Source organism: Carassius gibelio, chromosome B19 (genome assembly GCF_023724105.1).
Source record: "Carassius gibelio isolate Cgi1373 ecotype wild population from Czech Republic chromosome B19, carGib1.2-hapl.c, whole genome shotgun sequence".
In the NCBI taxonomy this organism is placed as follows: domain Eukaryota; kingdom Metazoa; phylum Chordata; class Actinopteri; order Cypriniformes; family Cyprinidae; genus Carassius; species Carassius gibelio.
In genome coordinates, this window is record NC_068414.1 from 1,457,201 (window position 1) to 1,479,894 (window position 22,694).

The 22,694-nt window shown below is 47.3% G+C and overlaps 15 non-coding genes across 15 annotated transcripts; all 15 read right to left on the minus strand.

The window, feature by feature from the left end:
• Positions 1–1,485: 1,485 nt before the first annotated feature.
• Positions 1,486–1,557, minus strand: trnag-ucc (transfer RNA glycine (anticodon UCC)). The gene has a single exon. It is a non-coding gene; the product is annotated as a tRNA-Gly (tRNA).
• Positions 1,558–3,169: 1,612 nt separating this feature from the next.
• On the minus strand, positions 3,170–3,241 carry trnag-ucc (transfer RNA glycine (anticodon UCC)). The gene has a single exon. It is a non-coding gene; the product is annotated as a tRNA-Gly (tRNA).
• A 631-nt stretch (positions 3,242–3,872) lies between these two features.
• LOC127980461 (U5 spliceosomal RNA) lies at positions 3,873–3,987 on the minus strand. Its single transcript, XR_008159485.1, has one exon. It is a non-coding gene; the product is annotated as a U5 spliceosomal RNA (small nuclear RNA).
• Positions 3,988–6,885: 2,898 nt separating this feature from the next.
• trnag-ucc (transfer RNA glycine (anticodon UCC)) lies at positions 6,886–6,957 on the minus strand. Its single transcript has one exon. It is a non-coding gene; the product is annotated as a tRNA-Gly (tRNA).
• Positions 6,958–8,569: 1,612 nt separating this feature from the next.
• On the minus strand, positions 8,570–8,641 carry trnag-ucc (transfer RNA glycine (anticodon UCC)). Its single transcript has one exon. It is a non-coding gene; the product is annotated as a tRNA-Gly (tRNA).
• Positions 8,642–9,272: 631 nt separating this feature from the next.
• Positions 9,273–9,387, minus strand: LOC127980462 (U5 spliceosomal RNA). The gene has a single exon (XR_008159486.1). It is a non-coding gene; the product is annotated as a U5 spliceosomal RNA (small nuclear RNA).
• A 2,898-nt stretch (positions 9,388–12,285) lies between these two features.
• On the minus strand, positions 12,286–12,357 carry trnag-ucc (transfer RNA glycine (anticodon UCC)). The gene has a single exon. It is a non-coding gene; the product is annotated as a tRNA-Gly (tRNA).
• A 1,601-nt stretch (positions 12,358–13,958) lies between these two features.
• trnag-ucc (transfer RNA glycine (anticodon UCC)) lies at positions 13,959–14,030 on the minus strand. Its single transcript has one exon. It is a non-coding gene; the product is annotated as a tRNA-Gly (tRNA).
• Positions 14,031–14,660: 630 nt separating this feature from the next.
• Positions 14,661–14,775, minus strand: LOC127980977 (U5 spliceosomal RNA). The gene has a single exon (XR_008159973.1). It is a non-coding gene; the product is annotated as a U5 spliceosomal RNA (small nuclear RNA).
• A 1,225-nt stretch (positions 14,776–16,000) lies between these two features.
• On the minus strand, positions 16,001–16,072 carry trnag-ucc (transfer RNA glycine (anticodon UCC)). Its single transcript has one exon. It is a non-coding gene; the product is annotated as a tRNA-Gly (tRNA).
• Positions 16,073–17,683: 1,611 nt separating this feature from the next.
• On the minus strand, positions 17,684–17,755 carry trnag-ucc (transfer RNA glycine (anticodon UCC)). Its single transcript has one exon. It is a non-coding gene; the product is annotated as a tRNA-Gly (tRNA).
• A 1,601-nt stretch (positions 17,756–19,356) lies between these two features.
• Positions 19,357–19,428, minus strand: trnag-ucc (transfer RNA glycine (anticodon UCC)). The gene has a single exon. It is a non-coding gene; the product is annotated as a tRNA-Gly (tRNA).
• Positions 19,429–20,058: 630 nt separating this feature from the next.
• Positions 20,059–20,173, minus strand: LOC127980978 (U5 spliceosomal RNA). Its single transcript, XR_008159974.1, has one exon. It is a non-coding gene; the product is annotated as a U5 spliceosomal RNA (small nuclear RNA).
• Positions 20,174–21,396: 1,223 nt separating this feature from the next.
• trnag-ucc (transfer RNA glycine (anticodon UCC)) lies at positions 21,397–21,468 on the minus strand. The gene has a single exon. It is a non-coding gene; the product is annotated as a tRNA-Gly (tRNA).
• A 631-nt stretch (positions 21,469–22,099) lies between these two features.
• LOC127980463 (U5 spliceosomal RNA) lies at positions 22,100–22,214 on the minus strand. The gene has a single exon (XR_008159487.1). It is a non-coding gene; the product is annotated as a U5 spliceosomal RNA (small nuclear RNA).
• Positions 22,215–22,694: the final 480 nt, after the last annotated feature.

The window sequence follows — 22,694 nt, forward strand, 5'->3', positions numbered from 1 at the left end:
AAGAGTCCAAACAATGACCCCTGCTACGGGTAGTGTTGCAAGTGTTATGCGACTTCAGCTAATGATGGGTCCATCCGAAATTATTCCATCCAAAATTTTGGGTGGAGGCACAGGTCACAGAGGGAGTTCTGCTTCGACGTCAGCCCGAGCCAAAGGACATGCGCACTGCTCTCTCCAACTGCTTGGAAGGCAGCTATGCTCACCACTATACCACCAACGCAGTCAGCAGTCAGCAACTTGCGCCGTCACTAAGAAGGCTCGAAGTGCACGAGTCGCCGATAGGGCTAGAGGAGCAGATGAGATCTTTGTTTGGACCCGTCACTAAAGAGAGCCTTCAAGAATTTGCATCCCGTCACGTACAAGAAAGCGCTGCCTTCCCATCCGGCTAAATAAACACGAAGTGGTCAAACGCAGAGAGTGCCTATAATAACCAAAAGCCCAATCAAGGCAATCTCTTTCTCATGCCTCTATCTGAAAAGTTGGATAAAATCTTATATGAAAAAAAAAGTCTTTTAAAGAAATCCCTTATTCCGAGGTCACCGTAGCCACCAGATCCAGTCTGTATCCGCTTCAGTCACCCGGATCCAGTCCGTATCCAGAGAAGATGGTGGATCAACACCTAGAAAGGACCTCTATGGCCCAGAAACACAGCGGAGACCGTGACAACTAGATGAGCCGCAGATACAAATCCCTTGTAAAGACCACCTGGACAAGACCACAGGAAACAGATGATTCTTCTGCACAGTCTGACATTCCTGCAGCCTGGAGCTGATCTACTGGTTTCGTCTGACAAGGGGAGAACTGTCTCCCCGACTGAGCCTGGTTTCTCACCGGGTTTTTTCTCCATCCTTTCACCGATCGAGTTTTGGTTTCTTGCCTCTGTCGCTTCTGGCAGGCGGAGCTGGGGACACTTCATGTACAGCGATATCGTTGACTTGATTGCAAATTATTGCACAGATACTATTTAAACTGAACTTAGCTGAATGATGTCATCAAAGAGTTCAATAACGAAATGCCTTTAACTGTCATTTTGCTTTTTGACGCACTGTGTTCCTAATTAATGTTGTTCAGTTGCATTGACGCAATACTTTTTGTTTAAAGCGCAATTTAAAAAAAAAAAAAAAAAAAAGAGTCCAAACAATGACCCCTGCTACGGGTAGTGTTCCAAGTGTTATGCGACTTCAGCTAATGATGGGTCCATCAGAAATTTTACGGTGCTAGGGCTGGGTCTGCGTCAGAAGAAGCCATGCATTGTTTAGTTATGTCAGTGCAGTGCCGTCAGTTGGGGGAGAAACGGCAGCATGCACGGCTCCTCGTTAGTATAGTGGACAGTATCTCCACCTGTCACGCGGAAGACCGGGGTTCGATTCCCCGACGGGGAGAGCTGGTTCTTTTCGTCTTCCGAATGATCCATCCAAAATGTTTGGTTGGAGTCGCAGGTCACAGAAGGAGTTCTGCTTCGACGTCAGCCCGAGCCAAAGGACATGCGTTGGCCGGGAATCGAACCCGGGTCAACTGCTTGGAAGGCAGCTATGCTCACCACTATACCACCAACGCAGGCGGAAGTCAGTAGCTTTATTGACGCACTGTGTTCCTAATAAATGTTGTTCAGTTGCATTGACACAATACTTTTTGTTTAAAGCGCAATTAAAAAAAAAAAAAAAAAAAAAAAGAGTCCAAACAATGACCCCTGCTACCGGTAGTGTTGCAAGTGTTATGCGACTTCAGCTAATGATGGGTCCATCCGAAATTATTCCATCCAAAAGTTTTGGGTGGAGGCACAGGTCACAGAGGGAGTTCTGCTTCGACGTCAGCCCGAGCCAAAGGATATGCGTTGGCCGGGAATCGAATCCGGGTCAACTGCTTGGAAGGCAGCTATGCTCACCACTATACCACCAACACAGTCAGCAGTCAGCAACTTGCGCCGTCACTAAGAAGGCTCGAAGTGCACGAGTCGCCGATAGGGCTAGAGGAGCAGATGAGATCTTTGTTTGGACCCGTCACTAAAGAGAGCCTTCAAGAATTTGCATCCCGTCACGTACAAGAAAGCGCTGCCTTCCCATCCGGCTAAATAAACACGAAGTGGTCAAACGCAGAGAGTGCCTATAATAACCAAAAGCCCAATCAAGGCAATCTCTTTCTCATGCCTCTATCTGAAAAGTTGGATAAAATCTTATATGAAAAAAAAAGTCTTTTAAAGAAATCCCTTATTCCGAGGTCACCGTAGCCACCAGATCCAGTCTGTATCCGCTTCAGTCACCCGGATCCAGTCCGTATCCAGAGAAGATGGTGGATCAACACCTAGAAAGGACCTCTATGGCCCAGAAACACAGCGGAGACCGTGACAACTAGATGAGCCGCAGATACAAATCCCTTGTAAAGACCACCTGGACAAGACCACAGGAAACAGATGATTCTTCTGCACAGTCTGACATTCCTGCAGCCTGGAGCTGATCTACTGGTTTCGTCTGACAAGGGGAGAACTGTCTCCCCGACTGAGCCTGGTTTCTCACCGGGTTTTTTCTCCATCCTTTCACCGATCGAGTTTTGGTTTCTTCCCTCTGTCGCTTCTGGCAGGCGGAGCTGGGGACACTTCATGTACAGCGATATCGTTGACTTGATTGCAAATTATTGCACAGATACTATTTAAACTGAACTTAGCTGAATGATGTCATCAAAGAGTTCAATAACGAAATGCCTTTAACTGTCATTTTGCTTTTTGACGCACTGTGTTCCTAATTAATGTTGTTCAGTTGCATTGACGCAATACTTTTTGTTTAAAGCGCAATTTAAAAAAAAAAAAAAAAAAAAAAGAGTCCAAACAATGACCCCTGCTACGGGTAGTGTTCCAAGTGTTATGCGACTTCAGCTAATGATGGGTCCATCAGAAATTTTACGGTGCTAGGGCTGGGTCTGCGTCAGAAGAAGCCATGCATTGTTTAGTTATGTCAGTGCAGTGTCGTCAGTTGGGGGAGAAACGGCAGCATGCACGGCTCCTCGTTAGTATAGTGGACAGTATCTCCGCCTGTCACGCGGAAGACCGGGGTTCGATTCCCCGACGGGGAGAGCTGGTTCTTTTCGTCTTCCGAATGATCCATCCAAAATGTTTGGTTGGAGTCGCAGGTCACAGAAGGAGTTCTGCTTCGACGTCAGCCCGAGCCAAAGGACATGCGTTGGCCGGGAATCGAACCCGGGTCAACTGCTTGGAAGGCAGCTATGCTCACCACTATACCACCAACGCAGGCGGAAGTCAGTAGCTTTATTGACGCACTGTGTTCCTAATAAATGTTGTTCAGTTGCATTGACACAATACTTTTTGTTTAAAGCGCAATTAAAAAAAAAAAAAAAAAAAAAAAAGAGTCCAAACAATGACCCCTGCTACCGGTAGTGTTGCAAGTGTTATGCGACTTCAGCTAATGATGGGTCCATCCGAAATTATTCCATCCAAAAGTTTTGGGTGGAGGCACAGGTCACAGAGGGAGTTCTGCTTCGACGTCAGCCCGAGCCAAAGGATATGCGTTGGCCGGGAATCGAATCCGGGTCAACTGCTTGGAAGGCAGCTATGCTCACCACTATACCACCAACGCAGTCAGCAGTCAGCAACTTGCGCCGTCACTAAGAAGGCTCGAAGTGCACGAGTCGCCGATAGGGCTAGAGGAGCAGATGAGATCTTTGTTTGGACCCGTCACTAAAGAGAGCCTTCAAGAATTTGCATCCCGTCACGTACAAGAAAGCGCTGCCTTCCCATCCGGCTAAATAAACACGAAGTGGTCAAACGCAGAGAGTGCCTATTCAGACGATGACCAGTGGCAAGCCCTCTCGCAGCATGCTGCCTGACGGTCAAACTGATTCTGCTCTTGACATTTCGATGTAGCTCTGCTGTGAGCAGAGCACCCAAAAATACAGGTCACTCGCAAAAGTTCCCCTCCACGGAAATCTTTAGTAAAAGGCGAAAGATTTATGCGACAATGAAGAGAAACTCGAGCTGTGTCTCCAAACCCTCGGGCCTGTGCGCTGCCTCTGTTAAACTACTACGCTCGCCAAGGGTCATCAAGGGTGACAATGCCTGCCCACATGTGTTTAGTCAGCACCCCCCCCCCCCCCCCACTCCAAAAGGGAGGAGTAAAACTCAAAAAAGTCCTCTCGGTCCACCAATAACCAAAAGCCCAATCAAGGCAATCTCTTTCTCATGCCTCTATCTGAAAAGTTGGATAAAATCTTATATGAAAAAAAAAGTCTTTTAAAGAAATCCCTTATTCCGAGGTCACCGTAGCCACCAGATCCAGTCTGTATCCGCTTCAGTCACCCGGATCCAGTCCGTATCCAGAGAAGATGGTGGATCAACACCTAGAAAGGACCTCTATGGCCCAGAAACACAGCGGAGACCGTGACAACTAGATGAGCCGCAGATACAAATCCCTTGTAAAGACCACCTGGACAAGACCACAGGAAACAGATGATTCTTCTGCACAGTCTGACATTCCTGCAGCCTGGAGCTGATCTACTGGTTTCGTCTGACAAGGGGAGAACTGTCTCCCCGACTGAGCCTGGTTTCTCACCGGGTTTTTTCTCCATCCTTTCACCGATCGAGTTTTGGTTTCTTCCCTCTGTCGCTTCTGGCAGGCGGAGCTGGGGACACTTCATGTACAGCGATATCGTTGACTTGATTGCAAATTATTGCACAGATACTATTTAAACTGAACTTAGCTGAATGATGTCATCAAAGAGTTCAATAACGAAATGCCTTTAACTGTCATTTTGCTTTTTGACGCACTGTGTTCCTAATTAATGTTGTTCAGTTGCATTGACGCAATACTTTTTGTTTAAAGCGCAATTTAAAAAAAAAAAAAAAAAAAAAAAGAGTCCAAACAATGACCCCTGCTACGGGTAGTGTTCCAAGTGTTATGCGACTTCAGCTAATGATGGGTCCATCAGAAATTTTACGGTGCTAGGGCTGGGTCTGCGTCAGAAGAAGCCATGCATTGTTTAGTTATGTCAGTGCAGTGCCGTCAGTTGGGGGAGAAACGGCAGCATGCACGGCTCCTCGTTAGTATAGTGGACAGTATCTCCGCCTGTCACGCGGAAGACCGGGGTTCGATTCCCCGACGGGGAGAGCTGGTTCTTTTCGTCTTCCGAATGATCCATCCAAAATGTTTGGTTGGAGTCGCAGGTCACAGAAGGAGTTCTGCTTCGACGTCAGCCCGAGCCAAAGGACATGTGTTGGCCGGGAATCGAATCCGGGTCAACTGCTTGGAAGGCAGCTATGCTCACCACTATACCACCAACGCAGGCGGAAGTCAGTAGCTTTATTGACGCACTGTGTTCCTAATAAATGTTGTTCAGTTGCATTGACACAATACTTTTTGTTTAAAGCGCAATTAAAAAAAAAAAAAAAAAAAAAAGAGTCCAAACAATGACCCCTGCTACGGGTAGTGTTGCAAGTGTTATGCGACTTCAGCTAATGATGGGTCCATCCGAAATTATTCCATCCAAAATTTTGGGTGGAGGCACAGGTCACAGAGGGAGTTCTGCTTCGACGTCAGCCCGAGCCAAAGGACATGCGCACTGCTCTCTCCAACTGCTTGGAAGGCAGCTATGCTCACCACTATACCACCAACGCAGTCAGCAGTCAGCAACTTGCGCCGTCACTAAGAAGGCTCGAAGTGCACGAGTCGCCGATAGGGCTAGAGGAGCAGATGAGATCTTTGTTTGGACCCGTCACTAAAGAGAGCCTTCAAGAATTTGCATCCCGTCACGTACAAGAAAGCGCTGCCTTCCCATCCGGCTAAATAAACACGAAGTGGTCAAACGCAGAGAGTGCCTATAATAACCAAAAGCCCAATCAAGGCAATCTCTTTCTCATGCCTCTATCTGAAAAGTTGGATAAAATCTTATATGAAAAAAAAAGTCTTTTAAAGAAATCCCTTATTCCGAGGTCACCGTAGCCACCAGATCCAGTCTGTATCCGCTTCAGTCACCCGGATCCAGTCCGTATCCAGAGAAGATGGTGGATCAACACCTAGAAAGGACCTCTATGGCCCAGAAACACAGCGGAGACCGTGACAACTAGATGAGCCGCAGATACAAATCCCTTGTAAAGACCACCTGGACAAGACCACAGGAAACAGATGATTCTTCTGCACAGTCTGACATTCCTGCAGCCTGGAGCTGATCTACTGGTTTCGTCTGACAAGGGGAGAACTGTCTCCCCGACTGAGCCTGGTTTCTCACCGGGTTTTTTCTCCATCCTTTCACCGATCGAGTTTTGGTTTCTTGCCTCTGTCGCTTCTGGCAGGCGGAGCTGGGGACACTTCATGTACAGCGATATCGTTGACTTGATTGCAAATTATTGCACAGATACTATTTAAACTGAACTTAGCTGAATGATGTCATCAAAGAGTTCAATAACGAAATGCCTTTAACTGTCATTTTGCTTTTTGACGCACTGTGTTCCTAATTAATGTTGTTCAGTTGCATTGACGCAATACTTTTTGTTTAAAGCGCAATTTAAAAAAAAAAAAAAAAAAAAGAGTCCAAACAATGACCCCTGCTACGGGTAGTGTTCCAAGTGTTATGCGACTTCAGCTAATGATGGGTCCATCAGAAATTTTACGGTGCTAGGGCTGGGTCTGCGTCAGAAGAAGCCATGCATTGTTTAGTTATGTCAGTGCAGTGCCGTCAGTTGGGGGAGAAACGGCAGCATGCACGGCTCCTCGTTAGTATAGTGGACAGTATCTCCACCTGTCACGCGGAAGACCGGGGTTCGATTCCCCGACGGGGAGAGCTGGTTCTTTTCGTCTTCCGAATGATCCATCCAAAATGTTTGGTTGGAGTCGCAGGTCACAGAAGGAGTTCTGCTTCGACGTCAGCCCGAGCCAAAGGACATGCGTTGGCCGGGAATCGAACCCGGGTCAACTGCTTGGAAGGCAGCTATGCTCACCACTATACCACCAACGCAGGCGGAAGTCAGTAGCTTTATTGACGCACTGTGTTCCTAATAAATGTTGTTCAGTTGCATTGACACAATACTTTTTGTTTAAAGCGCAATTAAAAAAAAAAAAAAAAAAAAAAAGAGTCCAAACAATGACCCCTGCTACCGGTAGTGTTGCAAGTGTTATGCGACTTCAGCTAATGATGGGTCCATCCGAAATTATTCCATCCAAAAGTTTTGGGTGGAGGCACAGGTCACAGAGGGAGTTCTGCTTCGACGTCAGCCCGAGCCAAAGGATATGCGTTGGCCGGGAATCGAATCCGGGTCAACTGCTTGGAAGGCAGCTATGCTCACCACTATACCACCAACACAGTCAGCAGTCAGCAACTTGCGCCGTCACTAAGAAGGCTCGAAGTGCACGAGTCGCCGATAGGGCTAGAGGAGCAGATGAGATCTTTGTTTGGACCCGTCACTAAAGAGAGCCTTCAAGAATTTGCATCCCGTCACGTACAAGAAAGCGCTGCCTTCCCATCCGGCTAAATAAACACGAAGTGGTCAAACGCAGAGAGTGCCTATAATAACCAAAAGCCCAATCAAGGCAATCTCTTTCTCATGCCTCTATCTGAAAAGTTGGATAAAATCTTATATGAAAAAAAAAGTCTTTTAAAGAAATCCCTTATTCCGAGGTCACCGTAGCCACCAGATCCAGTCTGTATCCGCTTCAGTCACCCGGATCCAGTCCGTATCCAGAGAAGATGGTGGATCAACACCTAGAAAGGACCTCTATGGCCCAGAAACACAGCGGAGACCGTGACAACTAGATGAGCCGCAGATACAAATCCCTTGTAAAGACCACCTGGACAAGACCACAGGAAACAGATGATTCTTCTGCACAGTCTGACATTCCTGCAGCCTGGAGCTGATCTACTGGTTTCGTCTGACAAGGGGAGAACTGTCTCCCCGACTGAGCCTGGTTTCTCACCGGGTTTTTTCTCCATCCTTTCACCGATCGAGTTTTGGTTTCTTCCCTCTGTCGCTTCTGGCAGGCGGAGCTGGGGACACTTCATGTACAGCGATATCGTTGACTTGATTGCAAATTATTGCACAGATACTATTTAAACTGAACTTAGCTGAATGATGTCATCAAAGAGTTCAATAACGAAATGCCTTTAACTGTCATTTTGCTTTTTGACGCACTGTGTTCCTAATTAATGTTGTTCAGTTGCATTGACGCAATACTTTTTGTTTAAAGCGCAATTTAAAAAAAAAAAAAAAAAAAAAAGAGTCCAAACAATGACCCCTGCTACGGGTAGTGTTCCAAGTGTTATGCGACTTCAGCTAATGATGGGTCCATCAGAAATTTTACGGTGCTAGGGCTGGGTCTGCGTCAGAAGAAGCCATGCATTGTTTAGTTATGTCAGTGCAGTGTCGTCAGTTGGGGGAGAAACGGCAGCATGCACGGCTCCTCGTTAGTATAGTGGACAGTATCTCCGCCTGTCACGCGGAAGACCGGGGTTCGATTCCCCGACGGGGAGAGCTGGTTCTTTTCGTCTTCCGAATGATCCATCCAAAATGTTTGGTTGGAGTCGCAGGTCACAGAAGGAGTTCTGCTTCGACGTCAGCCCGAGCCAAAGGACATGCGTTGGCCGGGAATCGAACCCGGGTCAACTGCTTGGAAGGCAGCTATGCTCACCACTATACCACCAACGCAGGCGGAAGTCAGTAGCTTTATTGACGCACTGTGTTCCTAATAAATGTTGTTCAGTTGCATTGACACAATACTTTTTGTTTAAAGCGCAATTAAAAAAAAAAAAAAAAAAAAAAAAGAGTCCAAACAATGACCCCTGCTACCGGTAGTGTTGCAAGTGTTATGCGACTTCAGCTAATGATGGGTCCATCCGAAATTATTCCATCCAAAAGTTTTGGGTGGAGGCACAGGTCACAGAGGGAGTTCTGCTTCGACGTCAGCCCGAGCCAAAGGATATGCGTTGGCCGGGAATCGAATCCGGGTCAACTGCTTGGAAGGCAGCTATGCTCACCACTATACCACCAACGCAGTCAGCAGTCAGCAACTTGCGCCGTCACTAAGAAGGCTCGAAGTGCACGAGTCGCCGATAGGGCTAGAGGAGCAGATGAGATCTTTGTTTGGACCCGTCACTAAAGAGAGCCTTCAAGAATTTGCATCCCGTCACGTACAAGAAAGCGCTGCCTTCCCATCCGGCTAAATAAACACGAAGTGGTCAAACGCAGAGAGTGCCTATTCAGACGATGACCAGTGGCAAGCCCTCTCGCAGCATGCTGCCTGACGGTCAAACTGATTCTGCTCTTGACATTTCGATGTAGCTCTGCTGTGAGCAGAGCACCCAAAAATACAGGTCACTCGCAAAAGTTCCCCTCCACGGAAATCTTTAGTAAAAGGCGAAAGATTTATGCGACAATGAAGAGAAACTCGAGCTGTGTCTCCAAACCCTCGGGCCTGTGCGCTGCCTCTGTTAAACTACTACGCTCGCCAAGGGTCATCAAGGGTGACAATGCCTGCCCACATGTGTTTAGTCAGCACCCCCCCCCCCCCCCCACTCCAAAAGGGAGGAGTAAAACTCAAAAAAGTCCTCTCGGTCCACCAATAACCAAAAGCCCAATCAAGGCAATCTCTTTCTCATGCCTCTATCTGAAAAGTTGGATAAAATCTTATATGAAAAAAAAAGTCTTTTAAAGAAATCCCTTATTCCGAGGTCACCGTAGCCACCAGATCCAGTCTGTATCCGCTTCAGTCACCCGGATCCAGTCCGTATCCAGAGAAGATGGTGGATCAACACCTAGAAAGGACCTCTATGGCCCAGAAACACAGCGGAGACCGTGACAACTAGATGAGCCGCAGATACAAATCCCTTGTAAAGACCACCTGGACAAGACCACAGGAAACAGATGATTCTTCTGCACAGTCTGACATTCCTGCAGCCTGGAGCTGATCTACTGGTTTCGTCTGACAAGGGGAGAACTGTCTCCCCGACTGAGCCTGGTTTCTCACCGGGTTTTTTCTCCATCCTTTCACCGATCGAGTTTTGGTTTCTTCCCTCTGTCGCTTCTGGCAGGCGGAGCTGGGGACACTTCATGTACAGCGATATCGTTGACTTGATTGCAAATTATTGCACAGATACTATTTAAACTGAACTTAGCTGAATGATGTCATCAAAGAGTTCAATAACGAAATGCCTTTAACTGTCATTTTGCTTTTTGACGCACTGTGTTCCTAATTAATGTTGTTCAGTTGCATTGACGCAATACTTTTTGTTTAAAGCGCAATTTAAAAAAAAAAAAAAAAAAAAAAAGAGTCCAAACAATGACCCCTGCTACGGGTAGTGTTCCAAGTGTTATGCGACTTCAGCTAATGATGGGTCCATCAGAAATTTTACGGTGCTAGGGCTGGGTCTGCGTCAGAAGAAGCCATGCATTGTTTAGTTATGTCAGTGCAGTGCCGTCAGTTGGGGGAGAAACGGCAGCATGCACGGCTCCTCGTTAGTATAGTGGACAGTATCTCCGCCTGTCACGCGGAAGACCGGGGTTCGATTCCCCGACGGGGAGAGCTGGTTCTTTTCGTCTTCCGAATGATCCATCCAAAATGTTTGGTTGGAGTCGCAGGTCACAGAAGGAGTTCTGCTTCGACGTCAGCCCGAGCCAAAGGACATGTGTTGGCCGGGAATCGAATCCGGGTCAACTGCTTGGAAGGCAGCTATGCTCACCACTATACCACCAACGCAGGCGGAAGTCAGTAGCTTTATTGACGCACTGTGTTCCTAATAAATGTTGTTCAGTTGCATTGACACAATACTTTTTGTTTAAAGCGCAATTAAAAAAAAAAAAAAAAAAAAAAGAGTCCAAACAATGACCCCTGCTACGGGTAGTGTTGCAAGTGTTATGCGACTTCAGCTAATGATGGGTCCATCCGAAATTATTCCATCCAAAATTTTGGGTGGAGGCACAGGTCACAGAGGGAGTTCTGCTTCGACGTCAGCCCGAGCCAAAGGACATGCGCACTGCTCTCTCCAACTGCTTGGAAGGCAGCTATGCTCACCACTATACCACCAACGCAGTCAGCAGTCAGCAACTTGCGCCGTCACTAAGAAGGCTCGAAGTGCACGAGTCGCCGATAGGGCTAGAGGAGCAGATGAGATCTTTGTTTGGACCCGTCACTAAAGAGAGCCTTCAAGAATTTGCATCCCGTCACGTACAAGAAAGCGCTGCCTTCCCATCCGGCTAAATAAACACGAAGTGGTCAAACGCAGAGAGTGCCTATAATAACCAAAAGCCCAATCAAGGCAATCTCTTTCTCATGCCTCTATCTGAAAAGTTGGATAAAATCTTATATGAAAAAAAAAGTCTTTTAAAGAAATCCCTTATTCCGAGGTCACCGTAGCCACCAGATCCAGTCTGTATCCGCTTCAGTCACCCGGATCCAGTCCGTATCCAGAGAAGATGGTGGATCAACACCTAGAAAGGACCTCTATGGCCCAGAAACACAGCGGAGACCGTGACAACTAGATGAGCCGCAGATACAAATCCCTTGTAAAGACCACCTGGACAAGACCACAGGAAACAGATGATTCTTCTGCACAGTCTGACATTCCTGCAGCCTGGAGCTGATCTACTGGTTTCGTCTGACAAGGGGAGAACTGTCTCCCCGACTGAGCCTGGTTTCTCACCGGGTTTTTTCTCCATCCTTTCACCGATCGAGTTTTGGTTTCTTGCCTCTGTCGCTTCTGGCAGGCGGAGCTGGGGACACTTCATGTACAGCGATATCGTTGACTTGATTGCAAATTATTGCACAGATACTATTTAAACTGAACTTAGCTGAATGATGTCATCAAAGAGTTCAATAACGAAATGCCTTTAACTGTCATTTTGCTTTTTGACGCACTGTGTTCCTAATTAATGTTGTTCAGTTGCATTGACGCAATACTTTTTGTTTAAAGCGCAATTTAAAAAAAAAAAAAAAAAAAAGAGTCCAAACAATGACCCCTGCTACGGGTAGTGTTCCAAGTGTTATGCGACTTCAGCTAATGATGGGTCCATCAGAAATTTTACGGTGCTAGGGCTGGGTCTGCGTCAGAAGAAGCCATGCATTGTTTAGTTATGTCAGTGCAGTGCCGTCAGTTGGGGGAGAAACGGCAGCATGCACGGCTCCTCGTTAGTATAGTGGACAGTATCTCCACCTGTCACGCGGAAGACCGGGGTTCGATTCCCCGACGGGGAGAGCTGGTTCTTTTCGTCTTCCGAATGATCCATCCAAAATGTTTGGTTGGAGTCGCAGGTCACAGAAGGAGTTCTGCTTCGACGTCAGCCCGAGCCAAAGGACATGCGTTGGCCGGGAATCGAACCCGGGTCAACTGCTTGGAAGGCAGCTATGCTCACCACTATACCACCAACGCAGGCGGAAGTCAGTAGCTTTATTGACGCACTGTGTTCCTAATAAATGTTGTTCAGTTGCATTGACACAATACTTTTTGTTTAAAGCGCAATTAAAAAAAAAAAAAAAAAAAAAAAGAGTCCAAACAATGACCCCTGCTACCGGTAGTGTTGCAAGTGTTATGCGACTTCAGCTAATGATGGGTCCATCCGAAATTATTCCATCCAAAAGTTTTGGGTGGAGGCACAGGTCACAGAGGGAGTTCTGCTTCGACGTCAGCCCGAGCCAAAGGACATGCGCACTGCTCTCTCCAACTGCTTGGAAGGCAGCTATGCTCACCACTATACCACCAACGCAGTCAGCAGTCAGCAACTTGCGCCGTCACTAAGAAGGCTCGAAGTGCACGAGTCGCCGATAGGGCTAGAGGAGCAGATGAGATCTTTGTTTGGACCCGTCACTAAAGAGAGCCTTCAAGAATTTGCATCCCGTCACGTACAAGAAAGCGCTGCCTTCCCATCCGGCTAAATAAACACGAAGTGGTCAAACGCAGAGAGTGCCTATAATAACCAAAAGCCCAATCAAGGCAATCTCTTTCTCATGCCTCTATCTGAAAAGTTGGATAAAATCTTATATGAAAAAAAAAGTCTTTTAAAGAAATCCCTTATTCCGAGGTCACCGTAGCCACCAGATCCAGTCTGTATCCGCTTCAGTCACCCGGATCCAGTCCGTATCCAGAGAAGATGGTGGATCAACACCTAGAAAGGACCTCTATGGCCCAGAAACACAGCGGAGACCGTGACAACTAGATGAGCCGCAGATACAAATCCCTTGTAAAGACCACCTGGACAAGACCACAGGAAACAGATGATTCTTCTGCACAGTCTGACATTCCTGCAGCCTGGAGCTGATCTACTGGTTTCGTCTGACAAGGGGAGAACTGTCTCCCCGACTGAGCCTGGTTTCTCACCGGGTTTTTTCTCCATCCTTTCACCGATCGAGTTTTGGTTTCTTGCCTCTGTCGCTTCTGGCAGGCGGAGCTGGGGACACTTCATGTACAGCGATATCGTTGACTTGATTGCAAATTATTGCACAGATACTATTTAAACTGAACTTAGCTGAATGATGTCATCAAAGAGTTCAATAACGAAATGCCTTTAACTGTCATTTTGCTTTTTGACGCACTGTGTTCCTAATTAATGTTGTTCAGTTGCATTGACGCAATACTTTCTGTTTAAAGCGCAATTTAAAAAAAAAAAAAAAAAAAAAAGAGTCCAAACAATGACCCCTGCTACGGGTAGTGTTCCAAGTGTTATGCGACTTCAGCAAATGATGGGTCCATCAGAAATTTTACGGTGCTAGGGCTGGGTCTGCGTCAGAAGAAGCCATGCATTGTTTAGTTATGTCAGTGCAGTGCCGTCAGTTGGGGGAGAAACGGCAGCATGCACGGCTCCTCGTTAGTATAGTGGACAGTATCTCCGCCTGTCACGCGGAAGACCGGGGTTCGATTCCCCGACGGGGAGAGCTGGTTCTTTTCGTCTTCCGAATGATCCATCCAAAATGTTTGGTTGGAGTCGCAGGTCACAGAAGGAGTTCTGCTTCGACGTCAGCCCGAGCCAAAGGACATGCGTTGGCCGGGAATCGAACCCGGGTCAACTGCTTGGAAGGCAGCTATGCTCACCACTATACCACCAACGCAGGCGGAAGTCAGTAGCTTTATTGACGCACTGTGTTCCTAATAAATGTTGTTCAGTTGCATTGACACAATACTTTTTGTTTAAAGCGCAATTAAAAAAAAAAAAAAAAAAAAAAAGAGTCCAAACAATGACCCCTGCTACCGGTAGTGTTGCAAGTGTTATGCGACTTCAGCTAATGATGGGTCCATCCGAAATTATTCCATCCAAAAGTTTTGGGTGGAGGCACAGGTCACAGAGGGAGTTCTGCTTCGACGTCAGCCCGAGCCAAAGGATATGCGTTGGCCGGGAATCGAATCCGGGTCAACTGCTTGGAAGGCAGCTATGCTCACCACTATACCACCAACGCAGTCAGCAGTCAGCAACTTGCGCCGTCACTAAGAAGGCTCGAAGTGCACGAGTCGCCGATAGGGCTAGAGGAGCAGATGAGATCTTTGTTTGGACCCGTCACTAAAGAGAGCCTTCAAGAATTTGCATCCCGTCACGTACAAGAAAGCGCTGCCTTCCCATCCGGCTAAATAAACACGAAGTGGTCAAACGCAGAGAGTGCCTATTCAGACGATGACCAGTGGCAAGCCCTCTCGCAGCATGCTGCCGGACGGTCAAACTGATTCTGCTCTTGACATTTCGATGTAGCTCTGCTGTGAGCAGAGCACCCAAAAATACAGGTCACTCGCAAAAGTTCCCCTCCACGGAAATCTTTAGTAAAAGGCGAAAGATTTATGAGACAATGAAGAGAAACTCGAGCTGTGTCTCCAAACCCTCGGGCCTGTGCGCTGCCTCTGTTAAACTACTACGCTCGCCAAGGGTCATCAAGGGTGACAATGCCTGCCCACATGTGTTTCGTCAGCACCCCCCCCCCCCCACTCCAAAAGGGAGGAGTAAAACTCAAAAAAGTCCTCTCGGTCCACCAATAACCAAAAGCCCAATCAAGGCAATCTCTTTCTCATGCCTCTATCTGAAAAGTTGGATAAAATCTTATATGAAAAAAAAAGTCTTTTAAAGAAATCCCTTATTCCGAGGTCACCGTAGCCACCAGATCCAGTCTGTATCCGCTTCAGTCACCCGGATCCAGTCCGTATCCAGAGAAGATGGTGGATCAACACCTAGAAAGGACCTCTATGGCCCAGAAACACAGCGGAGACCGTGACAACTAGATGAGCCGCAGATACAAATCCCTTGTAAAGACCACCTGGACAAGACCACAGGAAACAGATGATTCTTCTGCACAGTCTGACATTCCTGCAGCCTGGAGCTGATCTACTGGTTTCGTCTGACAAGGGGAGAACTGTCTCCCCGACTGAGCCTGGTTTCTCACCGGGTTTTTTCTCCATCCTTTCACCGATCGAGTTTTGGTTTCTTGCCTCTGTCGCTTCTGGCAGGCGGAGCTGGGGACACTTCATGTACAGCGATATCGTTGACTTGATTGCAAATTATTGCACAGATACTATTTAAACTGAACTTAGCTGAATGATGTCATCAAAGAGTTCAATAACGAAATGCCTTTAACTGTCATTTTGCTTTTTGACGCACTGTGTTCCTAATTAATGTTGTTCAGTTGCATTGACGCAATACTTTTTGTTTAAAGCGCAATTTAAAAAAAAAAAAAAAAAAAAAAGAGTCCAAACAATGACCCCTGCTACGGGTAGTGTTCCAAGTGTTATGCGACTTCAGCTAATGATGGGTCCATCAGAAATTTTACGGTGCTAGGGCTGGGTCTGCGTCAGAAGAAGCCATGCATTGTTTAGTTATGTCAGTGCAGTGCCGTCAGTTGGGGGAGAAACGGCAGCATGCACGGCTCCTCGTTAGTATAGTGGACAGTATCTCCGCCTGTCACGCGGAAGACCGGGGTTCGATTCCCCGACGGGGAGAGCTGGTTCTTTTCGTCTTCCGAATGATCCATCCAAAATGTTTGGTTGGAGTCGCAGGTCACAGAAGGAGTTCTGCTTCGACGTCAGCCCGAGCCAAAGGACATGCGTTGGCCGGGAATCGAACCCGGGTCAACTGCTTGGAAGGCAGCTATGCTCACCACTATACCACCAACGCAGGCGGAAGTCAGTAGCTTTATTGACGCACTGTGTTCCTAATAAATGTTGTTCAGTTGCATTGACACAATACTTTTTGTTTAAAGCGCAATTAAAAAAAAAAAAAAAAAAAAAAAAGAGTCCAAACAATGACCCCTGCTACCGGTAGTGTTGCAAGTGTTATGCGACTTCAGCTAATGATGGGTCCATCCGAAATTATTCCATCCAAAAGTTTTGGGTGGAGGCACAGGTCACAGAGGGAGTTCTGCTTCGACGTCAGCCCGAGCCAAAGGATATGCGTTGGCCGGGAATCGAATCCGGGTCAACTGCTTGGAAGGCAGCTATGCTCACCACTATACCACCAACGCAGTCAGCAGTCAGCAACTTGCGCCGTCACTAAGAAGGCTCGAAGTGCACGAGTCGCCGATAGGGCTAGAGGAGCAGATGAGATCTTTGTTTGGACCCGTCACTAAAGAGAGCCTTCAAGAATTTGCATCCCGTCACGTACAAGAAAGCGCTGCCTTCCCATCCGGCTAAATAAACACGAAGTGGTCAAACGCAGAGAGTGCCTATAATAACCAAAAGCCCAATCAAGGCAATCTCTTTCTCATGCCTCTATCTGAAAAGTTGGATAAAATCTTATATGAAAAAAAAAGTCTTTTAAAGAAATCCCTTATTCCGAGGTCACCGTAGCCACCAGATCCAGTCTGTATCCGCTTCAGTCACCCGGATCCAGTCCGTATCCAGAGAAGATGGTGGATCAACACCTAGAAAGGACCTCTATGGCCCAGAAACACAGCGGAGACCGTGACAACTAGATGAGCCGCAGATACAAATCCCTTGTAAAGACCACCTGGACAAGACCACAGGAAACAGATGATTCTTCTGCACAGTCTGACATTCCTGCAGCCTGGAGCTGATCTACTGGTTTCGTCTGACAAGGGGAGAACTGTCTCCCCGACTGAGCCTGGTTTCTCACCGGGTTTTTTCTCCATCCTTTCACCGATCGAGTTTTGGTTTCTTGCCTCTGTCGCTTCTGGCAGGCGGAGCTGGGGACACTTCATGTACAGCGATATCGTTGACTTGATTGCAAATTATTGCACAGATACTATTTAAACTGAACTTAGCTGAATGATGTCATCAAAGAGTTCAATAACGAAATGCCTTTAACTGTCATTTTGCTTTTTGACGCACTGTGTTCCTAATTAATGTTGTTCAGTTGCATTGACGCAATACTTTTTGTTTAAAGCGCAATTTAAAAAAAAAAAAAAAAAAAAGAGTCCAAACAATGACCCCTGCTACGGGTAGTGTTCCAAGTGTTATGCGACTTCAGCTAATGATGGGTCCATCAGAAATTTTACGGTGCTAGGGCTGGGTCTGCGTCAGAAGAAGCCATGCATTGTTTAGTTATGTCAGTGCAGTGCCGTCAGTTGGGGGAGAAACGGCAGCATGCACGGCTCCTCGTTAGTATAGTGGACAGTATCTCCACCTGTCACGCGGAAGACCGGGGTTCGATTCCCCGACGGGGAGAGCTGGTTCTTTTCGTCTTCCGAATGATCCATCCAAAATGTTTGGTTGGAGTCGCAGGTCACAGAAGGAGTTCTGCTTCGACGTCAGCCCGAGCCAAAGGACATGCGTTGGCCGGGAATCGAACCCGGGTCAACTGCTTGGAAGGCAGCTATGCTCACCACTATACCACCAACGCAGGCGGAAGTCAGTAGCTTTATTGACGCACTGTGTTCCTAATAAATGTTGTTCAGTTGCATTGACACAATACTTTTTGTTTAAAGCGCAATTAAAAAAAAAAAAAAAAAAAAAAAGAGTCCAAACAATGACCCCTGCTACCGGTAGTGTTGCAAGTGTTATGCGACTTCAGCTAATGATGGGTCCATCCGAAATTATTCCATCCAAAAGTTTTGGGTGGAGGCACAGGTCACAGAGGGAGTTCTGCTTCGACGTCAGCCCGAGCCAAAGGACATGCGCACTGCTCTCTCCAACTGCTTGGAAGGCAGCTATGCTCACCACTATACCACCAACGCAGTCAGCAGTCAGCAACTTGCGCCGTCACTAAGAAGGCTCGAAGTGCACGAGTCGCCGATAGGGCTAGAGGAGCAGATGAGATCTTTGTTTGGACCCGTCACTAAAGAGAGCCTTCAAGAATTTGCATCCCGTCACGTACAAGAAAGCGCTGCCTTCCCATCCGGCTAAATAAACACGAAGTGGTCAAACGCAGAGAGTGCCTATAATAACCAAAAGCCCAATCAAGGCAATCTCTTTCTCATGCCTCTATCTGAAAAGTTGGATAAAATCTTATATGAAAAAAAAAGTCTTTTAAAGAAATCCCTTATTCCGAGGTCACCGTAGCCACCAGATCCAGTCTGTATCCGCTTCAGTCACCCGGATCCAGTCCGTATCCAGAGAAGATGGTGGATCAACACCTAGAAAGGACCTCTATGGCCCAGAAACACAGCGGAGACCGTGACAACTAGATGAGCCGCAGATACAAATCCCTTGTAAAGACCACCTGGACAAGACCACAGGAAACAGATGATTCTTCTGCACAGTCTGACATTCCTGCAGCCTGGAGCTGATCTACTGGTTTCGTCTGACAAGGGGAGAACTGTCTCCCCGACTGAGCCTGGTTTCTCACCGGGTTTTTTCTCCATCCTTTCACCGATCGAGTTTTGGTTTCTTGCCTCTGTCGCTTCTGGCAGGCGGAGCTGGGGACACTTCATGTACAGCGATATCGTTGACTTGATTGCAAATTATTGCACAGATACTATTTAAACTGAACTTAGCTGAATGATGTCATCAAAGAGTTCAATAACGAAATGCCTTTAACTGTCATTTTGCTTTTTGACGCACTGTGTTCCTAATTAATGTTGTTCAGTTGCATTGACGCAATACTTTCTGTTTAAAGCGCAATTTAAAAAAAAAAAAAAAAAAAAAAGAGTCCAAACAATGACCCCTGCTACGGGTAGTGTTCCAAGTGTTATGCGACTTCAGCAAATGATGGGTCCATCAGAAATTTTACGGTGCTAGGGCTGGGTCTGCGTCAGAAGAAGCCATGCATTGTTTAGTTATGTCAGTGCAGTGCCGTCAGTTGGGGGAGAAACGGCAGCATGCACGGCTCCTCGTTAGTATAGTGGACAGTATCTCCGCCTGTCACGCGGAAGACCGGGGTTCGATTCCCCGACGGGGAGAGCTGGTTCTTTTCGTCTTCCGAATGATCCATCCAAAATGTTTGGTTGGAGTCGCAGGTCACAGAAGGAGTTCTGCTTCGACGTCAGCCCGAGCCAAAGGACATGCGTTGGCCGGGAATCGAACCCGGGTCAACTGCTTGGAAGGCAGCTATGCTCACCACTATACCACCAACGCAGGCGGAAGTCAGTAGCTTTATTGACGCACTGTGTTCCTAATAAATGTTGTTCAGTTGCATTGACACAATACTTTTTGTTTAAAGCGCAATTAAAAAAAAAAAAAAAAAAAAAAAGAGTCCAAACAATGACCCCTGCTACCGGTAGTGTTGCAAGTGTTATGCGACTTCAGCTAATGATGGGTCCATCCGAAATTATTCCATCCAAAAGTTTTGGGTGGAGGCACAGGTCACAGAGGGAGTTCTGCTTCGACGTCAGCCCGAGCCAAAGGATATGCGTTGGCCGGGAATCGAATCCGGGTCAACTGCTTGGAAGGCAGCTATGCTCACCACTATACCACCAACGCAGTCAGCAGTCAGCAACTTGCGCCGTCACTAAGAAGGCTCGAAGTGCACGAGTCGCCGATAGGGCTAGAGGAGCAGATGAGATCTTTGTTTGGACCCGTCACTAAAGAGAGCCTTCAAGAATTTGCATCCCGTCACGTACAAGAAAGCGCTGCCTTCCCATCCGGCTAAATAAACACGAAGTGGTCAAACGCAGAGAGTGCCTATTCAGACGATGACCAGTGGCAAGCCCTCTCGCAGCATGCTGCCGGACGGTCAAACTGATTCTGCTCTTGACATTTCGATGTAGCTCTGCTGTGAGCAGAGCACCCAAAAATACAGGTCACTCGCAAAAGTTCCCCTCCACGGAAATCTTTAGTAAAAGGCGAAAGATTTATGAGACAATGAAGAGAAACTCGAGCTGTGTCTCCAAACCCTCGGGCCTGTGCGCTGCCTCTGTTAAACTACTACGCTCGCCAAGGGTCATCAAGGGTGACAATGCCTGCCCACATGTGTTTCGTCAGCACCCCCCCCCCCCCACTCCAAAAGGGAGGAGTAAAACTCAAAAAAGTCCTCTCGGTCCACCAATAACCAAAAGCCCAATCAAGGCAATCTCTTTCTCATGCCTCTATCTGAAAAGTTGGATAAAATCTTATATGAAAAAAAAAGTCTTTTAAAGAAATCCCTTATTCCGAGGTCACCGTAGCCACCAGATCCAGTCTGTATCCGCTTCAGTCACCCGGATCCAGTCCGTATCCAGAGAAGATGGTGGATCAACACCTAGAAAGGACCTCTATGGCCCAGAAACACAGCGGAGACCGTGACAACTAGATGAGCCGCAGATACAAATCCCTTGTAAAGACCACCTGGACAAGACCACAGGAAACAGATGATTCTTCTGCACAGTCTGACATTCCTGCAGCCTGGAGCTGATCTACTGGTTTCGTCTGACAAGGGGAGAACTGTCTCCCCGACTGAGCCTGGTTTCTCACCGGGTTTTTTCTCCATCCTTTCACCGATCGAGTTTTGGTTTCTTGCCTCTGTCGCTTCTGGCAGGCGGAGCTGGGGACACTTCATGTACAGCGATATCGTTGACTTGATTGCAAATTATTGCACAGATACTATTTAAACTGAACTTAGCTGAATGATGTCATCAAAGAGTTCAATAACGAAATGCCTTTAACTGTCATTTTGCTTTTTGACGCACTGTGTTCCTAATTAATGTTGTTCAGTTGCATTGACGCAATACTTTTTGTTTAAAGCGCAATTTAAAAAAAAAAAAAAAAAAAAAGAGTCCAAACAATGACCCCTCTACGGGTAGTGTTCCAAGTGTTATGCGACTTCAGCTAATGATGGGTCCATCAGAAATTTTACGGTGCTAGGGCTGGGTCTGCGTCAGAAGAAGCCATGCATTGTTTAGTTATGTCAGTGCAGTGCCGTCAGTTGGGGGAGAAACGGCAGCATGCACGGCTCCTCGTTAGTATAGTGGACAGTATCTCCGCCTGTCACGCGGAAGACCGGGGTTCGATTCCCCGACGGGGAGAGCTGGTTCTTTTCGTCTTCCGAATGATCCATCCAAAATGTTTGGTTGGAGTCGCAGGTCACAGAAGGAGTTCTGCTTCGACGTCAGCCCGAGCCAAAGGACATGCGTTGGCCGGGAATCGAACCCGGGTCAACTGCTTGGAAGGCAGCTATGCTCACCACTATACCACCAACGCAGGCGGAAGTCAGTAGCTTTATTGACGCACTGTGTTCCTAATAAATGTTGTTCAGTTGCATTGACACAATACTTTTTGTTTAAAGCGCAATTAAAAAAAAAAAAAAAAAAAAAAAAGAGTCCAAACAATGACCCCTGCTACCGGTAGTGTTGCAAGTGTTATGCGACTTCAGCTAATGATGGGTCCATCCGAAATTATTCCATCCAAAAGTTTTGGGTGGAGGCACAGGTCACAGAGGGAGTTCTGCTTCGACGTCAGCCCGAGCCAAAGGATATGCGTTGGCCGGGAATCGAATCCGGGTCAACTGCTTGGAAGGCAGCTATGCTCACCACTATACCACCAACGCAGTCAGCAGTCAGCAACTTGCGCCGTCACTAAGAAGGCTCGAAGTGCACGAGTCGCCGATAGGGCTAGAGGAGCAGATGAGATCTTTGTTTGGACCCGTCACTAAAGAGAGCCTTCAAGAATTTGCATCCCGTCACGTACAAGAAAGCGCTGCCTTCCCATCCGGCTAAATAAACACGAAGTGGTCAAACGCAGAGAGTGCCTATTCAGACGATGACCAGTGGCAAGCCCTCTCGCAGCATGCTGCCTGACGGTCAAACTGATTCTGCTCTTGACATTTCGATGTAGCTCTGCTGTGAGCAGAGCACCCAAAAATACAGGTCACTCGCAAAAGTTCCCCTCCACGGAAATCTTTAGTAAAAGGCGAAAGATTTATGCGACAATGAAGAGAAACTCGAGCTGTGTCTCCAAACCCTCGGGCCTGTGCGCTGCCTCTGTTAAACTACTACGCTCGCCAAGGGTCATCAAGGGTGACAATGCCTGCCCACATGTGTTTAGTCAGCACCCCCCCCCCCCCCCACTCCAAAAGGGAGGAGTAAAACTCAAAAAAGTCCTCTCGGTCCACCAATAACCAAAAGCCCAATCAAGGCAATCTCTTTCTCATGCCTCTATCTGAAAAGTTGGATAAAATCTTATATGAAAAAAAAAGTCTTTTAAAGAAATCCCTTATTCCGAGGTCACCGTAGCCACCAGATCCAGTCTGTATCCGCTTCAGTCACCCGGATCCAGTCCGTATCCAGAGAAGATGGTGGATCAACACCTAGAAAGGACCTCTATGGCCCAGAAACACAGCGGAGACCGTGACAACTAGATGAGCCGCAGATACAAATCCCTTGTAAAGACCACCTGGACAAGACCACAGGAAACAGATGATTCTTCTG